At 37.7% G+C, this 21270-nt stretch overlaps 1 long non-coding RNA gene across 1 annotated transcript in view; it reads left to right on the plus strand.

The window, feature by feature from the left end:
- The first annotated feature begins 257 nt into the window (after window positions 1-257).
- LOC129458060 (uncharacterized) overlaps window positions 258-21270 on the plus strand; it is a 223926-nt gene continuing 202913 nt past the window's right edge. The window contains exon 1 of the long non-coding RNA XR_008649522.2: window positions 258-404. This is a non-coding gene — a long non-coding RNA (uncharacterized lncRNA). The remainder of the gene's footprint in view (window positions 405-21270) is intronic.

A 21270-nucleotide genomic window follows, 5' to 3' on the forward strand; every position in this document is an offset into this window, starting at 1 on the left:
AGGGACACAAATAGACCATAGCATTACCTACCATCATAATTATCATGTTTGTGAGAAGTGGATTTGCAGAGGTGCTTGGACTCCCAGGGTCTAGCTTTGACATGGCCTCTCTAGTGTTCAGAGGAAAGAGAATCAAAGCTGCTCCATTGTGACATCACAATTCACTTTTCTTTGTGCATTCACACAATGCATTTTCTTTTCTTATCACTGAACTGTTTTGAAAGATAAAAGCTACTCCCTGAATATGTGGATGGTGAGCCACGTGAATGGAAGACATGGAGATACGGACTGTTAACACCTTGTCAAACATTTATTGTCCCTTCCACCTCTAAACTTCTGTGATAATAGGTGAACAGGACCCACCTGGTGCAGAATACTGCGATACACACTGCGGAATAATTCAGGTGAAGTTTACAAGCCATGTTTAAACTGGCTTTCATAGCCTCTAAAATGAAAACTATAGAGTACTGTTGTGTTTTTATGCTAACATGCATCGGGAAGCTGTGAGAGTTAATCTCTTCTTTTTCCCCTTCCTTTTTAGAATATTGTAGTTATCTCCTACTTAGAAGTCTCTGTAGCCCCAAGATGCCAGAGATTGCATGTGCAGAAAGGAATAGTGAAATCGACACACCCAGTGGGTCCAGAACCTGACAGCCTGACAGCAAATTGTAGCCTGTAGCTTTTGCCTTTGAGTTATCGTAGGCAGGAACATCAGCGGGAGAGTGTGTGTGTTTTCTCTTTCACAACACAATTTATGGAGGTGGTGTGACTGCCACAATGAGCATGTTTGAATGGGTGATTTAAACAATTTTCCATATGAGAATGATGCCTGTGAGTGTTAAGCATGTTGATGATTGCATATTTTGTTTGCTTTCATCAAAAGTTCTATACAAATTCACTAGAGAAGGAGCATTGACAGGATGTAGGATAGGAAACAGATTGTATATATTATCAAGGTAATGATTACCAACACATACTTCAAAAAATAAAAATGTAAAAAGCACTAAATATGTCACGAATAACTCTTGCCTAAGTGTTTTGTGGAATGGGTCAGAGCAAAAATAAAGCAAAAGAACAAATACATGAGCAAATAAATAAAATGAAACATTATAAACACTTGCAAAACACACGCACAGATTCATAGTCATGTTCGTTTCCCCCTTTCTTCTGTTTCACATCTATCATACCCTTCCCTGTATAATCTTTGGTCTAACGTTGGCAAGAGCAGTCTGGAAACCCAGGACATTGCTAAGCCTTAGACAGTTCCATTACTCTGTAAATCATTCTGATGTTCCATGAAGAAAACAATTTCCAGTACCTCACACTACAGGATTTTCTTTGACCATTCAAATTCTGTGGCGAAGGCATTTTTGTCCTGCTATTGTCTAAAAGCAGCCTCCAGGATGCTCTGTGTTTTGTTGGCACCCAAGTGTTTCTGTGCATTTCTGCTGCATTACGCTGGCACTGGCCCCTGTGGCCCTGGCTGACAAGCAAGGCAGGCACTGTATCCAATGGCTCAATCCCATGTTTCCTGTTTGTGACAATGTCCAAAACATGTACACAGACCATTTGAATTCGTCTAAACTGTCATGGAACTGCTTTCCAAGGAATCTTTCTGTTTTCAGCGATCTTGTTGGAAGCTCTCTCCTCCTAATAGGGTGCTGCCTGTTTCCAAAGGCTTCCTCATAATTCGGGTTACTCAGGGCTTCTGTGCTCAGGTTCCAGGGTGTGTGTTTATTGATATTTGCTTGTTGCTTTGTGGATATACTGAAGTTTTTCAATCCTGTTTTGGCTCTGCTTCCCTCTTGTCATATTGCCTATTTCAATTTCTCCATAAGGCAAGAAAATGTCTTCTCTTTCTCTTTCAGGCTCTATCCTCTTCTCATCTTCCTTACTTTTTCTTTCTTGTGTGTCCACCACTGTTCCAGTCCCTCAGGTTCGAATCCAGAAATAGTTATTTATCTCCCACAGTTCAATTCTAAAAAACAGAACCTACTCTGGCTAATTTAAGCAATAAGGAGCCAATTATGAGAATGTTAAATAACTTACAAAATCTCTCAGAGGGTGAAAGAAACAAAATGTATGTTAAACTTTCAGAAATAACTCCCAAGTCTGCCATACTGTATCTTGCCACCAAGGAAGCTGTGGATTCTTCATGGTAGCCAATGCTACCAAACAGAAAGTGGTCAACACCAGCAAAGTGCTATAATTAAGAAGCTATTATTGTTGTCAGTCCTATGAACCTGCTATAATCTGCATCAGCAAAATGGGAGCCTGCTTTCTGATATTTTTTCTTTTTTTTTTTTTTTTTTTGAGATGCAGTCTAGCTCTGTTGCCCAGGCTGGAGTGCAGTGGCACAATCTTGGCTCACTGCAAGCTCCACCTCCCGGGTTCATGCCATTCTCCTGCCTCAGCCTCCTGAGTAGCTGGGACTACAGGTGCCTGCCACCATGCCTGGCTAATTTTTTTGTATTTGTAGGAGAGATGGGGTTTCACCGTGTTAGCCAGGGTGGTCTTGATCTCCTGACCTCGTGATCCACCCACCTTGGCCTCCCAAAATGCTGGGATTACAGGCATGAGCCACTGCACCGGCCTGACTGGACCCTCTCATCTGCTAAATGTTACCATTAAAACCCAAACATCTCAATGGCCATGCTTGCCAGCAAAATAGCAGTGGCAGGTAGTGCAGTCTCCACTTCAATTCTTCCTTTAAATATCATGCAAATGGGTTAGGCATGGGGGTTCACACCTGTAATCTCAGTACTTTGGGAGGCCCAGACGGGTTGATCACTTGAGGTCAGGAGTTGAAGACCAGTCTGGCCAACATGATGAAATCCCATCTGTACTACAAAAATACAAAAATTAGACAGGTATGGTGGTGCACATCTATAAGCCCAGCTACTTGGGAGGCTGAGGCAGGAGAGTCGCTTGAACCAGGGAGACGGAGGTTGCAGTGAGCTGAGATGGTGCCACTGCACTCCTGCCTGGGCGACAGAGTAAGACCCTGTCTCAAAAACAAACAAACTACAGAAATAAAATAAAAAAATAAAATATCATGAATATGTATAAAATTGTCCAAACCTATATGACATCAAGAATCCTAACTACAAGAGTCCCTGGGAAATGTGTTTTTCATTTTTCCCAACTTTGCAGATGAGGTTAGCACACTGGACAGGAGATGTGAGTTGAGGGTGAAATAGATGTGACATACTAATCTATCATATTTTATTTCTTTCTCAGTTTTATCCTTTATGATCAATAGGCCACCACTATTACCACATTCTATCGATTTCCTTAAAAATGCAGATTGCATTTCTCTTTCATTCCTTCTTAGTATAGTCTCTTAATTTCAAATTTGTATTATTATAGCAACTTCATTGCTTGTTATTCTTCTAATATCTTTCTATTAAATCTTATTTATTTCATCAAATACATTGTTTTTCCACTTATATGCTCATTACATTCATTAATCACTTATTGAGCATACTATATGCTAATAACTGTGTTCAAAGTGAAATTAGCATAGTGTTTGCCTTCAGGATGCTTAATTGTCTTGTGGTGATGTTAGTAAAGTTGATGGGGTCCTGAAGAGTAAGACCAAATTCCTCGTGAAGTTTACGGAGAAAAGCAGGTGATAAACAGCTAAGAAAATAGATTATTCTTCTACTGTCACATCAGTCCTATGGTCAGGAATCTCAGTGCTCTCTTTAAAAATTGGATTAATTTGCCTCCAACTTTCAAAATACTGTATTTCATGGTCCTTTCTTATTTATCAGCTTCAGCTTCAATACTTGGAGCAACTCAGCACTGCTAAACACCACTTGAGACACTTTAATCTCTTGCCTGCTCTATCACAGTAATTTTTTTTTTTTGAGACAGAGTCTTGCTCTGTTGCCCAGGCTGGAGTGCAGTGGTGTGATCTCAGCTCACTGCAGTTTCTGGTTCCCAGGTTCAAGCAATTCTCCTGCCTCAGCCTCCCGAGTAGCTGGGACTACAGGCATGCACCACCACGCCCAGCTAATTTTTTTTGTATTTTTAGTAGAGATGGGATTTCACCATATTGGCCAGGCTGGTCTCAAACCCCTGACCTTGTGATCTGCCCAACTTCGCCTCCCAAAGTGCTGGGATTATAGGTGTGAGCCACCATACCCGGCCTGCATTCACTTTCTAGAAGATCTATGCCCTTCTATTCTTTGTCCTTAAATTCTCTTTTTCACATAATGGCCAGTGTGATCTTTAAAGGTACTGTCCATATCATATTATTCTCTTGCCTAAAACACTCCAATGGCTGCACATTAAAAATGCAACAAAATTGAAATCCTTTCCCTGTGTCTAGAATCTGCAAGACCCTTGCCAACTATCTCTCATCTCATGGCACTACCTCTATCCAGCCTCTTTCTTGAACACCCTAGGCTCAATGCCACCAGATACCTCTTATTCTCTTGAACACACTAGGCTCATTACCACCATATACCTCTTATTCTCTTGAACACACTAGGCTCATTGCCACCATATGCCTCTTATTGTCTCTGCCTGAGATGCTTTCTCCTGACACATTTATCTGTCTGGCTCCTTTCTGTCTGTCAGGATATAGATCAGGTGCCACCTCTGAATAGATGACCAACTCCTAACCACACTAGTCTTCATGTCTTGTTTTCCTCTTTCATTTTTTAACTAGCAGAAATTGTCAATCAGAATAAGCTCCATCAGGGTCATTGCTTTCTTTTCTGTTGTATCCCCAATGCCAATGTTTAGAACCATGCCTAGCATTCTATAAACATTTGTTGAATTAATGAAGTAATCTATGCTTTATCTCATGTCCTGCCTTCTCTCTAAAACCTTTTCTGATAACACCTACCCACTCTCTTCCTTTCTGAGATTCTGAACTTCCCCTTTGCTAATTGAATATGCCTCTGATCTGGGTTTTGCTTCAGGTACTCTTTAGTGTATTATCTCCAACTGGATTAAGTCCATGTCTTATCTCCCCAATGCTACAGGTTACTGTTGGGAATAATCACCAAGAAGTATACTTTTGCACCCCACTCAGTAAGGCGATGCTCACTACGAACCACAAGCCCACTCAGACCTCTGAAGAGATGGATGTTGTTTTGAGCATTTAGCCAACAGTATGTTCTTACTCCTTCTGCATTCTGTTGCCTCTTCATACATAAATACAGAAGATGAAATTGTCTAGTTAGAGACTGTACATGGTAAGGCAATCTTATAAGCTTGGCTTGTTGCTTCAGAAAGTTACTGAAGCATCAATAGCTCTATGGACCTCTCTGCTGTGGTTACATAGCGTGGGTTCTAGTGAGCTCTCCTGTCTTAATCTCTTATCCTCAGTCTTTGAGGCCCCTCTTTAGACTGCGCAGATATAAGTTTAGCCCTTTGATCTGGCCATTTGCTTCTCACAACACTCATTGCATTTGGTACAATTTTAACCCCTATGTCAGCAATCAGGAGATAACTTTATCTGACACCAATTCTAGACTGGCCTTATCCCTATCCCAGAGGAAGCAAGTTGGCAGCTGGTAGACAGAACACTTATGTGGATACCTTTTGCTTAGGATGAACTATATTTTATAAATTTGATCCAACATTTAAAATTAGATTTCACATAAAATTTAGATATCCACATTGTGTTTAAAAATTAATTCTAGCAATGAAGGGTCCATAATTTACATGGCAACACATGAAAGGGGGAAGCAACAACAGTGCTTTTTAAATTCACACATACTTGCATTCTGAGAGGCCCCTCTAATCTAATAATGTGTTTTTAACACTTATAATCTAGTCCCTCTAGACTTTTGAGTTTGAGACCTCTGCACTACAATAATCATAGAGCTATACTATGGGGAGCCATTGGGGAGTTTTACACAGGAGAATGATACAATCTGAATTGTATTTAAAAAATGTCACTCTGGATGTTTTATGCATAATAGGCTCTACTGTGGCAAGAATGGAAAAAGAGAAACAATATTTAACACTTATTAAGATCCTCTAGGATGATTGCCCAAAAGCCCCAGTCTTGTATTTGATCTGCAGTGATTGCCTGCTCCATGCTGGGCCCTAGGTGGTATTAGGGACAGTAAATTGGTCAAGCAAGAAGCTTTCATAAATGCTTTCTCCACTTGTGCATATGAAAAAGCTGTAAGTGTTCTAACCTCTGTTCTCCTTTTCTCCTCCTCAACTCTAACCTTCTCTTTGCTTCTGCTCCATTATTGGGCATAGCTTTGCTGCGGGAAATGATGCTACCTCCTTTGCATTGGAGTTCACTGCTCTCCAGACTTCTCCTGGCCTCAGAGTCTTGAATTCATTTTAGCCTTTATTCAGCTGAGGTGAGATTGGCCTTTTACAACCTGGGGCAGTTTGATCATTGATGATCTGGCTGGCAGAGATGCTCACACATACAGGTGTGTTTCTACTCTTCACCCTGTTGGGTCCATTGGGTCTGAAGCACACTCACCAGTTGCTATGGCTACTCATAGTTTCCTCCCCGGATTCCATCATCAAGTCAGTAACCCATATATTTTTTTGCCACACTTGTTGGAAGACCTCTTTCTGATTTTATTTCTGCCTCTGCCATGTGAGAAACTCCTCACTGGATTCCCAGTTCCTTCTAGGGAATTCCCTATATTTCCCAACATCATGAGTCCTCTCCAACATTCTTCCAGGTGTAATCTCTTGATAAGTGTCTTTCTAGAATTCTGCTTCAGGTTCTTATAGACAGTGTCACAAAATCATTTACTAGAAGTAAGAAAAGGGTTATTCTCTGATACTACTATTTACCTGAGGGCTAGAAACTTAGGCAGCCAGAACGTTTAACAACGAACCAAATTGCTATCTAAGAAATGCATTTAATGATGATTAAAGCAATAGTAATTAAAGTGAAAAGAGGGCTGTACCCATGCATATGGAACATGAGTGCCCTCAATTAATCAGCTCATTATTATTAAATATTTATTTGAACACCCACCGTGCAGGAGGCATAAAGTTCTGAGAGAATACACCAAAGACATGGACCTTACCCTTTGGGAACCTGTGATCTAAAGCAATTTAGACTTCAACTTGTGACAATATGCTCTGCCTGTGACTCTCTGTAGATAAAACAAAGGTTGAAATTCAAAGCATCTCCAAGCTCCAATTTAATCTACTGCTCCCTACACTACTCATATTTCAAATCCTCTGCTTTACTCTCTGCTAGCTAAAGAGTGAGTCCTCCCCCTATCCTTTAAGATGCAGCAAAGAGCTCACCTCCTCTGTGAAGCCTGCCCTGACCCTCCCAGCAGTGTTGATGCCCCCTTTCATGCTTTTGATAGCACCATATGTGTCTATTAAACTCTTCATAGCATTACCTTGTCATTCCTTTTATGCAAGCCTTTTCTTACCAACACTAGGTCCTGAATGGAGAGCTTGAACCATGTTATTTCATCTTGTGTCAGTAATGTTACTCCTTGAAGCCAGATCTCATTCTCAAGAATCTGATAATCATTTAATTAATTTAAAATTTACTCTGTGCTAGGCACTGTTTGGGATATATGCCTGTAGAAATGGCAGACATAAGGTTTAGCATAAGGTTTAGGACAGATTTTTTTAAGTGAATCTTGGAGGAGTATATGATGACTGTTATATATAAGCATAAAAGGGCCATCCTGGTTTAAGTATTCTAGGAAGCCTCCCTGCCAGCATGACATGGATGTGGGAGTGAGAGGGAACAAGACAAGAGGGAAAGGAGTCGGAAGGCTGGAGTCTAGAAATCAGAGACTGTACCCCAAAAGATTATACCCTGAAAGAAAGGAGATCATTTTGGCTACTATTCTCTGACAAACATGAAACTCATTCCATCTTTACAGCTTTGCTTAAGCTGGAAAACTGTTCTCCTCACTGGAAATGTCCTCATACATGCTGTCATGCTCTCAATTTATTAAACTCTTTCTCGTCCTTCAAAACTGCATTTTAGTCTCTCTTTTCCTCTATGGAACTTTATCTTTTGATTCCAGATCATGTCACTATTGCATTTTTGGGACACCTTTGAACACGCATTATTATTATTTTTTTTTTGGTAATTTTTTTTATACTTTAAGTTCTAGGGTACATGTGCACAATGTGCAGGTTTGTTACATATGTATACATGCGCCATGTTGGTGTGCTGCACCCATTAACTCGTCATTTACATTAGGTATATCTCCCAATGCTATCACTCCCCACCCCCGACCCCATGACAGGCCCCGGTGTGTGATGTTCCCCTTCCTGTGTGCAAGTGTTCTCATTGATCAATTCCCACCTATAAGTGAGAATATGTGGTGTCCGGTGTTTTGTCCTTGCGATAGTTTGCTGAGAATGGTGGTTTCCAGCTTCCTCCATGTCCCCACAAAGGACATGAATTCATCCTTTTTTATGGCTGCATAGTATTCCATGGTGTATATGTGCCACATCTTCTTAATCCAGTCTATCATTGATGGACATTTGGGTTGGTTCCAAGCCTTTGCTATTGTGAATGGTGCCACAATAAACATACGGAAAACACATTATTTAATTTTCTCATTGAACACTTAATCACATTCTGTCATTCATATAATAACATTCATATAACAACTTCCTTTAATTGCCTTTGTTTGCTTTTTGTTGTTGTTTTGTTAATCATCATGAAAATCCCTAATCAACCATGCTTGATTTCTTTCCCATATCATCCACCCCATTCAGGAAGATTCTTTGCTCTCAACAATAAGCAGAGTCAAAAGAGGGAGGAAATGGAGACACCAAAGGCCATGAGGATAGAAAAAATGAGGCTATTCTTGTCCAAAGCATAGAGGTTGAGCATGGAGGGAGGGTCAACTAAAGTGGATTGTTATTGGTTTGACCTTTGAGATCAGACCCTTCAGCACAATCTGTCCTCTTTCTTTTTTCTCCAATCCTGGAGAATTATCATTTATCATCCCTGCCATGATGTAGATTGTACAGGGTTTGGAACTACTATAGTGCCCCTTTCATAAACCTGAAGTAGAGTTTCTCAGTGACAGAGAACACCTGCCCCTTTCTTTCTCTGATGCTCATAGGGATGATATCATTATGGGCCGTGCTGTACCCGAGTACCATTAAAGGTATTAAGTCTTTCACCATGATGTGGCAATTTAGTTACATATTAAACAGTTGACATTGTGCAAAGGAGACCTCAGAAACTTTCAAAAACAGTGAGAAGTCCTCTTGATGGGTACTTCATAGCAAGGAACCCTTGTGATAACTCTCCATCAGGCCTTCTCTGATGTGGAGCATGAGATTGAAGCCTGGGATTGCAGATCAAGCCATAGTCTGTGGCTTGGCTCACCTGACCTTCCAGTGCATTCTTGAGGAAATGAGTCCCTGTACATGTCTAAATCTACTTTACTACCTGCTTGGCACCCCAAGTGATGCTCCTTGGCAGCCTGGCCCCTAGCACAATACCAGGGTGCCACCACCCAGGAGCTATCATCACTGCCCTTTCCTGCCAGGTCACCCTGGACTCAGGAAAACAACATCACAGGTCTGTCCCTGCTACAGTGGAAATGAAGCTCTCAGATCTCCTTCCAAATGCTGCTTATATTTTTATTTACATATTTTATTTGTGTTATCTTTTTTCTTTTTAATGTATCCTGACTGTATTATGAATTGCCATATATACAGAGATTGTATCCCATCATTTTCTTACATTTTATTGAACATTAAATACTGGTTTTAGCACACTTTAGATGTCAGTAAATATTTTTTGTTGAGTTAATACATACAAATTATAACAGGAGACAGAATAAATCTAGTCACAGATAAAGACTCTTGTTCAATCTCTTTTAATAGGGATGCGCTTTTGAGATAACATATTTCATGAAATGTCTATATCTTTTCAACACCATCTAGTCACATAGAATAGACCAAGCATGTTACAGCCCAAAGGTGAGGTCATTCATGAAGCAATCTTAGAATTGTGATCTAGTTTCTAAGAGAAGGCATATGCCCCATTTTGTTGAGACAAATGCTTCTGGTCTCCTGGCTCAGATTACAGAAATATTTTTTCTAAAGAGAGTCAGGACTTATTTGGATGTGTCCTTGTAGGAGGGAGGCCTGAAGAGACATAAACAACCCAAGTGACAAGATTTTTATTTCCTATGTATGACTAGTTATGGTGTGCTTTATAATATGGGTAGCATATCCGCTTCAAATTGAGAAAGACAAAGTTCAAAAAGGTTAAATGACTTGCTTAAAGTCACACAGCAACACATGGCCAGGCTTTGCACATTCTCCAGGTTTGATCAATCCTGTGCATGGATGCCAGCTGTTAGACAAAAGGAACCTATGCTCCCCAGAGGGCTTGGGGGATGAACTTCCCTCTTGTCTGGGTCCTACTTGAGGTTGCACGCATTGTTCCATCTTGCCTTGGAAGGTGATTGTTAGTGAAGCCCCTTCCAAACTATTCTTGTAATAATTTCCATCCTGAATCCCAGAAAAATTGAGAACACCGGGTGGGGTTCTGTCCCTCCTGTAAATCTCCTGGCTTGTTGCTATTTATTTAATGATTAATCCTTCAGCACTGCCTTGTTAAATAGAAGGGTAATATTTTCCTTCTGACTGGGCTGGATGGGCTCCCAGTTCCAGTCAGGTACCTTTGGGCCATGTAGCTGAAGATATATAATGTGCCTTTTGTTTTGGCCTCTGGAAACTGAGCTTGTGTGGTGGTGAAGGATGTTCCTAGTAGTGGATTTTCTTCTGTTTCTCAAGTTTATGGTTAAGAGGAGAACTTATTATAAAGGTTAAGCTTTTATAACTGAGAGAACCAAGAAAGAATTAGAGTATCTACAGCCTCGTATACATGTGTTGTTCCCTTAAATACCTGAGATCACTAAAACATCAAATCTCCCTAATTGGTACTTTTGTAGCTCTGAAATTTGCAAAAAATATTTTTAATGTGATAATTATGGGTGAATTGTCAATATCTATAGTGTGTTTGCATTTGCTCAAAATAATTCAAATGTAACTTAATATTTACTAATTTTCAGTTAATTGACTGGTAATAGGAAAAGGAGAAGAATAAAAAAAAAGATGCCACAAACAACTGGAGAAATGACTTTAAGCTGAGACCCTTAGTGACCTTAGAGACAAAAATATGAAACTAAGTTGAAGTGAAATAAGAGTTTTTCTAATGAGGAACATTAACTTTTTAGGGGATATTGCAGTTTCCCACCTCGCACAAGAATGGCAAACAGGTTGGCTTTGGAGTATTTATATGCATGCATTGGTTTGTGTGTGAGAGTTTGTGTGTCTGGATGCCATGGGTCTGTGTAGTTTTTGTGTGAGTGTGTGATAGGCTTTCTTGAGTTTGTGTCACTATGGCCTTCCTAATCACTTTCTATGGTCACTTTCACCTTGACAGGCTTGGGTGCTGTTAATTAAATCTTCATATTTTTAAAATCATTTCCTTTTTATATCTTGATTATTAGACTCAGATGGTGATGTTGATGGAGGATTTTCACAAAACAAAAATGCAAACAAAAGCAGAAATTTACCACCAAATAAGAAATCTAAAGATGGAGCTATGTTGTGCAAAACAATCCTATCTGCCATCAAATAAGCCCAGGCTTATCACCTCAATCAGGGGATGTACACCTCCAGGCTGCAGATGGCTGCTAAGGAATGTAGCTTGAGGGCAACAGCCTTGATGTAGCATCCTTTTTGATGAGTCTTAAGCTTCACCTTTTCAATGAAGACCTGACTACTGTACTATGTGAATCTTTTTTTTCTGAACTCCTATAATCTTTTTAAGCCATACCTGTACTTATTTTTTCATCTTTTATTTTTTAACATGATTTAACAGGTAAGCACACCGAGAGAAAATACTTTGTATAAAGATCTTGTATCTCATATAGAACCCAGTGCAAAACCATGCTCATTTTCTTTGCCCAGAAATTATTTACAGTTTTATGATTTGATTGAATTCTATGTCAGTAAGAGAATAGTGTTCAGAATCCCAAATCTAATTGACTAAAACTTCTTTTGTCCTAAATATTTGCAGAAGTTTGTGCAATGTGTTGAGATACAGAAAGAAGTAGATGACATGATTCCTATTCTTGGGGAAATCTGTAAAGGGAATATATTCTGTGTATTTTACCCATCCTTAGAGAAATAGTTGTAGACTTATTCAGGGAATGAATGAGTTTTTGAAATAAAGTTACCTATTATTACTGTTGGGTCAATATTTCTCTTGGTAGCCCTTGAGTTTATATAATACAGTGAAATTGAGTCTGTTCATTTCAGCAAAGGTGAGAATAACAAGAACAGCTCAAGGAAGCAGATAATATAGTACTTCATTCTGTTTAGTTTGATATATTTAGATATTTGGTATCTCATCTAGTGAGTATCCCATGCCAGGTATTGGGTTAGATGCTGAGAATACATAGATTATTTGGTTACAATCCCTGCCTGTATAGTTATCAAGATATTTTAGTAGGTAGTGAATTTTCCTGTTGTGTTTTGATTGTGGAAGTAGAAACTGAGTTCACAGGGATTGTGATAAAGCATGATGGAAATCATGAGAGGATTTATTTATGAGTTTCTGTGCCTCAGTTTTTTATTTATAAAATGAGGTTTATGATATCTATCTCTCCCAACCAGCTGGATTATTGTTAGAAGGAAATGAGATAGAAAGATGCCAAAGCTTGCTAAGAGGTTATAAGTTTTCTCACTCATAAGGCATTGTTTTTAGTGTTTTTGGATTTTCACCATTTCAGCAGCCCCTCTCTACAGAAGAATGAGTGGTGGCTGAGACGCTGACATTGGGAACTGAATTGGTCCCAGGACCCACAGAAGACTTGAGTCTAACTTGTGGACTAGGAATGAACAAGAGCAAACAGGACCCCTCCTTTAAAGGCCCATGGCCTGTCTGCTTCTCAGAAGTTTCTTGGCATGGTTCCCTGGTGGGATGGGTAAAAGCACAGACGGCCCCAGAGCAGACAAAGGATACATCTGTGTGTAATGTGATGTAATTCTCCAACATACATACCTATCAGGGATGCATAAGTGTTTCCAAACCACATTGAAGAAAGCCCCATAGGTTTTAAATAAAAATTATATGAGACATTTTCTAGAAAGTAAAGCCATGTAAATGTATGTTTAAAACTTACCCCTTATCCTCTCCCTCTGTTAACTACACACTGTGTACTATACATTTGACAAAAAGGGGCAAGTGTCAAGTTATGGCAGCTCATTTTCTGGATCTGATGAGTTGGCATGCCTATTGCATTTATGGATCGAGGAGGACCTAACTGCTGAAAAGATGTCTGGTCCAGGAATAAGATCAGCAGCAAAGTCTCTCTTACTTGGGATGAGACCAAAGTGGTTACTACATATCCCAGCAAAGTTTGTAAAAATCCTTCTCTCTGCAGTTCATCCCCTAGACAGTCCCCTACTCCCTCTCCCAGTGCAGAACAACATGTGGATTGCTCAGTACAATGTGTTCATCACATCCTCCTGCTCACTGCAGAATTATGGAAATATTCTCTGAGCTGCTCTCCTCCCTGCCCAACGAGTCATCTCTGTGTGAAAGGCCAACCTTGTAAATCCTGGTATGTATTGTCCTCTCCCTGTCTCACAGATCTGCCTCTGCTAAATTTTCTTCTTTCTTTTCCATTTTAAAACTTACCTTCTTATTTAAAAACTTATGTCCTAAAATAAGCTTTTGTCTTTCATAATGTGGAAAAAAGAAAGAAATTACCCTTTGGAAATAATGCTTGCTGATGTCTTACTGATTTACTGGCTCTCTCAGAAGTGCTTTAGATGTATAGACTCATTTAATCATCACTGGGACAGATACTATTAGCTCCATTTTAGAGATGAAGAAATGGAGGCAGGGAGAGGTAATATTTGAATGTCTAAGGTCAGGGAACTGGTGGAATATAATGGCTCTGAGATGTGAATCTAGGCCATTTGGTTCTAATTGTCATGTTTTGTAATAACTACATATTACAAAACAGCTTTCTCCCACACCTATTGCCCCTTACTGCTATTGCTGTCTCTTCAGATTCTCAAGAAACCATCTGCTTTTACAGACCTGACTTTCATCCCACCCTTTTATAAACACTTACTGTCTCACATTCATTACCAGAACTCTACTGAGATCTCTTTTTCAAGGTCATCTTTGAAATTCAAGTTTTGTCTTCTCATGGTCAGTTCTAATCCTTCTTGAAAGATGTGCAATATTAGCCTAAGTCCTTCTCTTTAGTTACTTTTGCTTTTACCTAATCACTTCTGGACATCCCCCTAGGGCAACCTAGAAAGAATAATTGCCAGAAGAATATAAGAATTGTAAAGTCAAGGAGACTGATATTCCAACCTAGGATTTTAGTGATATTAATAAGTTCCTGAACTATAATTTAGTTGGAATTGGTGAGAGGCCACGAGGAGAAAAAGGGGTCAAAGTATGTGTGTAGGGAGGGGTGGGGAGGGGGTGGGTGTGTGTGGGGATATCCAAAGCTGTGGACCTTGTTATAAAGTTAAGAAAAATAAGAAAGTTTAAAAAAGGAGCTGATTTGGGATATAAATTAAAAATTTTAATTTTTAAATGATATGCTTGAAGTGCTGGCAGTGTATCCAAATGAAAATATTCATTGAGAAGTTGAAATGTGAACTGTAACCTTAGAACCTATGGAAATAGGTGAGATTTTAAGAGGGAGAATACTGAGAATGACATTAACAAAATTTTTTTCACACCAGTCCTTTGCATAAAATACAAAATCGTCAACTTAAAACTTAAAGCCTTTCAAAATCTGGCAACGGACATTTCAATTCCATTCAGGCCAACAGTTGAGTGCTTATTATGTCAATAAAAGAGAACAAGAAAAAAAGACACATTTTTTTAGTCAGGGTCCTTGGTCGCAAACAACAGAGACAAAGCCTGAATAAATTAAGCAGAAAAGGAGTTTATTGGAAGAATACTGGATAACTCCAAGAATAATTGGGAAGAGTAAAGAACTGGCCTCAGAAAATGAGCAGAAGCTGAAGTAGGCTAGTGTGTGTGCCTGAATTACATCTAAGAAGATGCTACAAAAAGAATCTGACCTACAATACTAGGTCTGAGTATTAGAAGTCGCCACTGACATGGTTGCTGGGAGATGCATGCCGTCACCACAGTTAGAGGCATTCCAATTTGCTTCCTGTGTCTTTGCTTTATTTGCTCCCAATTAAAGTCCCAGGGAAAATATGCAATTGATTGAGTTTCAATGAAGTGCCTGTTGTTTAGCTGCCAGGAGCTAGGGAAAACATATCGGTTCTCCAAGGGAGTGAGTTCCAGTACTGAGTAGCCCAAAAAGGCAAATACCCAATTCAGTTGCTATCTTCTTAACAACTTATAGATCAATTGAATCAGACAGACATATAGTAAAATGTACTAAATTAAATACATTCCATATAGTACAAGTAAAGAAAACATTTTTTTTTTTTAAAATCTGGCACCTTTACAATTTGACGAATTGATTATAGTTATACTTTTTTCAGTAAATATGAAGAAATTTATCCCTCACTTCTGCCTGTTGGAAATCCATCCATCTCTCTTAAGTTACAACACATATATCATGCCCTCTCTGAAAACTTTCCAGACAGTCCCAGTGACCAATGATCTCCTTCTCCTTCTCTGGTGAAATTTTTGTTTTACTTTTGTGGCACTCATCCTGAAGAGAATATCTGCCTCCTGTCTCTTAGATACATTGAACTAACACGGTGTATGCATAACACAAATATTCAATAGACATTAGTTAGGTGACAGAAGGATGCAAAATTTTAAATTGTCAAAAACAAATTAATTGCACAATTCTTAAACCTCCCACACATGCAAAAATTACAAAAGATTTGGGAGTTGATGATTTGAGGGTAAATTTTTCGAGATAGGTATTGGTGTCTCTCCACTGGAGCTAAGTGAGAAGAGGTTTGAGGAGACCCACTGCAAAGCTAAAGAAGCTGATCACATCTGCTTCCTCAACTTCAAGATTCATGTCTGCAGCACTCTCAGATGGAAGGGAAAGTTTTCATTTGAAAGCCAGTTTTGAGTTTTTTTTTTTTTTTTAATATAGATTGGGGATTTTAATTAGTAAATGAAGACTATTTTGTGTTGTATAATTTTTATAACATAAGAATAATCAGTAAAGCCCCTTCCCCCAGACAGATTTAGAGAGACTGGATGAGAGTGATGGAGTGAGGGTGGGGCTGGGGATGGGAGAGAAAAAAGTACATTGACTTTCAATTACACTTTGTACATCTTGTTTCCTTAATGTAATGGTTACCTTTGTCATAAAGAATTTAATATTCATGGTTGCAGAACTGTAGTTGAAGCTTGAACAGAAAATAGCCTTTCTGGGGTTATATACCTTATGATTCTTCTCCCTCACCAGTTCCATCTCATGTAACTCTCACTGTCACTATCATACTGTTCATGGGGAACACCATAGCTGATTCTTTTATCTAGGGGCATATTATATCACTCTTTTGTGGTTTACCATGTTGGACAAAGAGACTGAGCTTAGTCTGGTATCCTTCATTTCTCCGAGCTGTGATCCTAGCCTCAAGAGATCCTGTCTACAAAGAGGGACTTCTGAGATTCTGGCAATCTTTTTGTTTCCTCTTTTGATACCGATTTCTGTTTTCATTTTGCTACCAAGAAATTCTTCAATTTTCAAATGCCTTCATGAGCTAATGAATGCTCAATTCTAAAAGACAATAGTGAAGTCTGTCTCAACTGTTCTCTATATAAATGACTTTACATGGCATGTTCATAGAATCAAGCATCTAATCAATGTTTGATCAAAGATTTAGGGAATTCTTAAAGTAGAAGAATTGTTAGAGGTCATTAGGCCAGCTGTTCTTAACCACAATGTCGCGGCAGGTAGAGGAAGTATGAGGTGTGTCATAAGTCAACTGTCACTGAAAAGAGTTAAATGCTTAAGTATATGGATGATATTTCTTTTACACAATAGAGCATTTCAGGGTTGCTTCTGTAAAAACAGCTATCATACTTTTGTACAATTTGTTGTGTGCTTTCTTGACTAGCAGAAAAAGGGATAAAAGGCTGCCCAACTTTCTGTAATATATGTGAGTTACACCTCATCTTTTCTGTTTTAGACATAATGATGACTGCTGCTGATGAACTATTCAATATTGTGGTGCCAAATCTACTGTGAAATGTTTCCAAGCCACATTGCTCCTGCTTTCTCCTCATTTCTAGCTCTCCTTGCATGTATAAAACATTTAATTTACTGTATACTTCCAGGTGGTAACTGTTACTTATTTTCCTATGTTCTTTAATATGAGTAAGCGTTTAATGTTTCTGTATCAGATCCATTGGACTGAAAGCCTTTTAGTGGTAAGGTCTATAAATTACAGTATTTCCAGCCCTATAAGTATATAATTGGTTCTTGATAAAATTAGGCATTGGCTAAGTCCTTTGGAAATCTAGTGTAAATATATTTTTTCCTCTTCAATTATCTTAATGAGTCAGGCTAGCATCAATGTCTTGAACTAATTATAGAAGTAAATATCTAAGGAATGATGAGACAGAAAACAGTCTTTTTAACCCCCAGCATGCATGACCTAGCCCAATGGAGAAGACAAGATGTATTATGTTCTAAAAAAAATTAATCCTTCAAGAGAAGGGTTTGTTTGAAAGAATTTGATTTACATTAATCACTTAAATGTTTCTCTTTTCTGGTCCCTTCCTTCAGATATCTCTTTCCTGTTGGCTTCTTATTCTCATAACAATAGCACTCAGCCCCTTTATTGAACAAACTGTCCACACAGACAGAATGCCAATACAGCTACCTGTTTAGTGATCTGGAATCAGCTAACTGGATACCTTAGTAATATAACACTGGTTCTTCCAGCTTTAAGAAAATTGAAAAAGTTCCAATAAACTAAGCTATGAGTTACTTTCGTACTCTTACATTATATCAAACCTAAGTTTGATATACTGACTCTGCCACTTAGATGTTTGACCCAAGACATTGCTAATTCTCTAACCCTCAGAGTCTTCATTTGTCAAAAGGTTTCGGCAACATTTACCTTATTGGGTTATTATAAGAATTAAATAAAATCATAACAATCATATTTAAAACCCTTATATACCCAAATGGCGGGTACACAGGGCGTACTCAATGCAGAGTGATTACAAATAATAATAGCAAAAACACATTATAGTAAAGGAAAACTATGTTCTTGCTTTAACAACACTACTAATTAGCTGTCACTTTTGTTGTATATTTCATTTATGTATTTCAATTTATGTTCATATTTAACCTGCTGTATGTATGTTCATATTTAATCCCTTCCCTTCCCTTCCCTTTCCTTCCCTTCTCTCTTTCTCTTTCTCTTCCTTTCCTTTCCTTCTCTCTTTCTCTTTCTCTCTCTCTCTTTCTCTTTCTCTTTTTCCTTGATTTCCTTTCCTTTCATTTTTCTTTTTCTTTTTCTTTCATGCCAGGGTCTCACTCTATCACCAAGACTAGAGTGCAGTGGCATGAACACATCTTACTGCAGTGTCAACTGCCTGGGCTCACCTGATCCTCCCACCTCAGCCTCCTGAGTAGCTGAGACCACTGGTACATGACACCACACCTGGCTAATTTTTAAATTTCTTTGTGGAGATGGGGTCTTGCCATGCTGCACAGGCTAGTCTTGATTTCCTAGGCTGAAGCAGTCCTCCTGTTTTGACCTCCTAAAGTGTTGGGATTACAGGCATGAGTCACAATGTCCAGTCTGAAGTGTTTCTTCACAAATCATTCTGGACCAAGAGAATTCACGTTTAAAATGGTAATCGGGGGTTCTGGTTCTGGTAATGGTGGAATAGTTTATATGGAACTAATCCTTCAACAGATGATAAATAGAACTTTTGGGGAAAGTATTTTTAAAAATCCTGGTAATAATGTGCTTAGATAAGAATCATCAATAAATGTTAAAATAATGTATGAAACTTTGAGAATAAAAGGGTATTACTCATCATTTTAACTTTGTCATTATTTGTACTTTGTAGTTATTTGCACTTTAGGAAGTATACTCTGAATATATTTTGATTTCTTTGTATTTTAGAAAATGCATTCTAAATAAAGTATTTAGAACCAAAGGGGCATCATATCAGCAAATTTCTCTCATAAGATTTAGAAAAAAATTATATATGTGTATGTATATATATGTACACATATAAAATATTTATAAATGAATAAATACATGGTCAGGATTATGTATAATAAAAGGAAAGTAAGATGTCTACACTGAAGCTTATAAGATATGCCTTAGATGAATTAAAGAGCTAAACTAATGATGAGATATGCCATGTTCATCGATTGGAAGAGTCAATATTGTAGATATTTCCTGTAGTTGATTTATAGATTCAACAAAATTCTAATAGATCTTTAAAATTTTTTTTACAAAATAAAAAGTTGATTATACAATTTATACGGGATTGCAAAGACCTAGAATAACTCATAACACATATTGAGAAAGAATAACTGTATTTAAACCACTTGATTTAAAATCTTGTTACAAAGCTACTGTAATTAAGAACATGTGGTATTTGTGTAAGAACAGATATATATATCTTATATATCTGTATATATATATATTTTCTTCGTTTTATATATATAACAAAGAAAAAAATTTATATATGTATAAATATATATAAATTTATATATATTTATATAGTTATCTATATATATTTAAATATATATATATTTAAATATATATATATTTAAATATATATATATATTTAAATATATATATATATATATATTTAAATATATATATAACAAAGAAACAAAATGGAGAATCTAGATGCAAACCCACATATCAATTGACCCATAGTCAATTGGGTACAAGTGGTTTGTTACATAGATAAATTATACAGCAGTGAACTCTGAGGTTTTAGTAGATCTGTCAACAGAGTAGTGTACATTGTATCTAATGTGTAGTTTTTTTTTTTAAATCACTAGCCCCCTGGCCATGCTCCCCCTTCTGAGTCTCTAAGTCCAGTTGGATAAACTAATAGGAAAAAGCCAACATTGACCCCTATCTCACACCACACACAAAAATTAATTAGAGCTGGATCATAGATTGAGACATAAAACTATGTTTTTAAAATTAAAAATAAAACATATTTTGAAAATCAAACATATTTGAAAAAATCAAACACATTTAAAAAACATATTTAAAAAGCAAACATCTTTATGACCTTGAAGTAGACAAGAACTTTTTAACAATGACACCAAGCAAACAAAACATAAAATAAAGATCAATTGAACTTCACCAAAATGAAGATCTTACACTCCCAAGGAATAATGATGGTTCATTTCAGAGATAATCTAAAGGTAGACAGTTGATTCCTTCGATACTGTGTTATAAACTGAAAGAGACTAGTTCTACTCAAGTTGCTCAGTTTTCCATAATTATTGGAAATGAGAATTGAGGTTTGGGTTAATTTCAATTATAGAGGAATAAAGTTATAGTTTTACACACTTTTACTTAGATTTCAAACCCATTATATGAGTTGGAAATAAGCATATTAAGGGGAATATTGTTCAAGGAATGCTGCTCTTGGGCTCAAGATATGTAGTTGTTGTATATTGCTAGAGAAACACCTATTCCTCTGTAGCTGTTTTCTTGTCCAGTATTCTGGATTTATTGGCCAGTTTACCTAAATACTTGTTCCTTCTATGTTGATATGAAATGAGTCTCATTTCTACCATTTATCTGGTAATAGATGTGTGCTAAAATGGTCCAAGAAATCCATTTTTATGGCTAAAATTTTCATATGACAGTCCATAAACAGTTAATTGCAGTAGCATCATTTTCATAAGTTCTTTTTCAACTATTCATGTTTTTGCAGCAATGTAATAATTTAAATTTAAGCCTTTCCCATGGAGCTCAACTGAAGACTGTGATTATAAGAACTGTTTTAAAGAAAGTTTCTCTCGGTCATATCCCTGGGATCTGTGGAAAAATTGCTTAAACTTTTTAAAACTTTTTTTCCTTACAGTGTGGTGTTTTTGTTTTGTTTTTTTGTTTTTTTGCCCTAGGCTGACACATTCACAGGGTTTTGGGGAGATTAAAATAAAATATAACTGTCAAGTTATTTTTTAAAAGTCTGAATCATATCAGTAATATCAACTGTTTGTTACATTTTGCTGTGGTTGATGTTTCTCCACCCGTTCTGCCTGACCCTGGTCCTGGGACCTGATTCTTTCAGGCTTGACTTCTTCCCCACATACCTCCTCCTAC

This window comes from Symphalangus syndactylus, chromosome 1 (genome assembly GCF_028878055.3).
Source record: "Symphalangus syndactylus isolate Jambi chromosome 1, NHGRI_mSymSyn1-v2.1_pri, whole genome shotgun sequence".
NCBI classification, from domain to species: Eukaryota; Metazoa; Chordata; class Mammalia; order Primates; family Hylobatidae; genus Symphalangus; species Symphalangus syndactylus.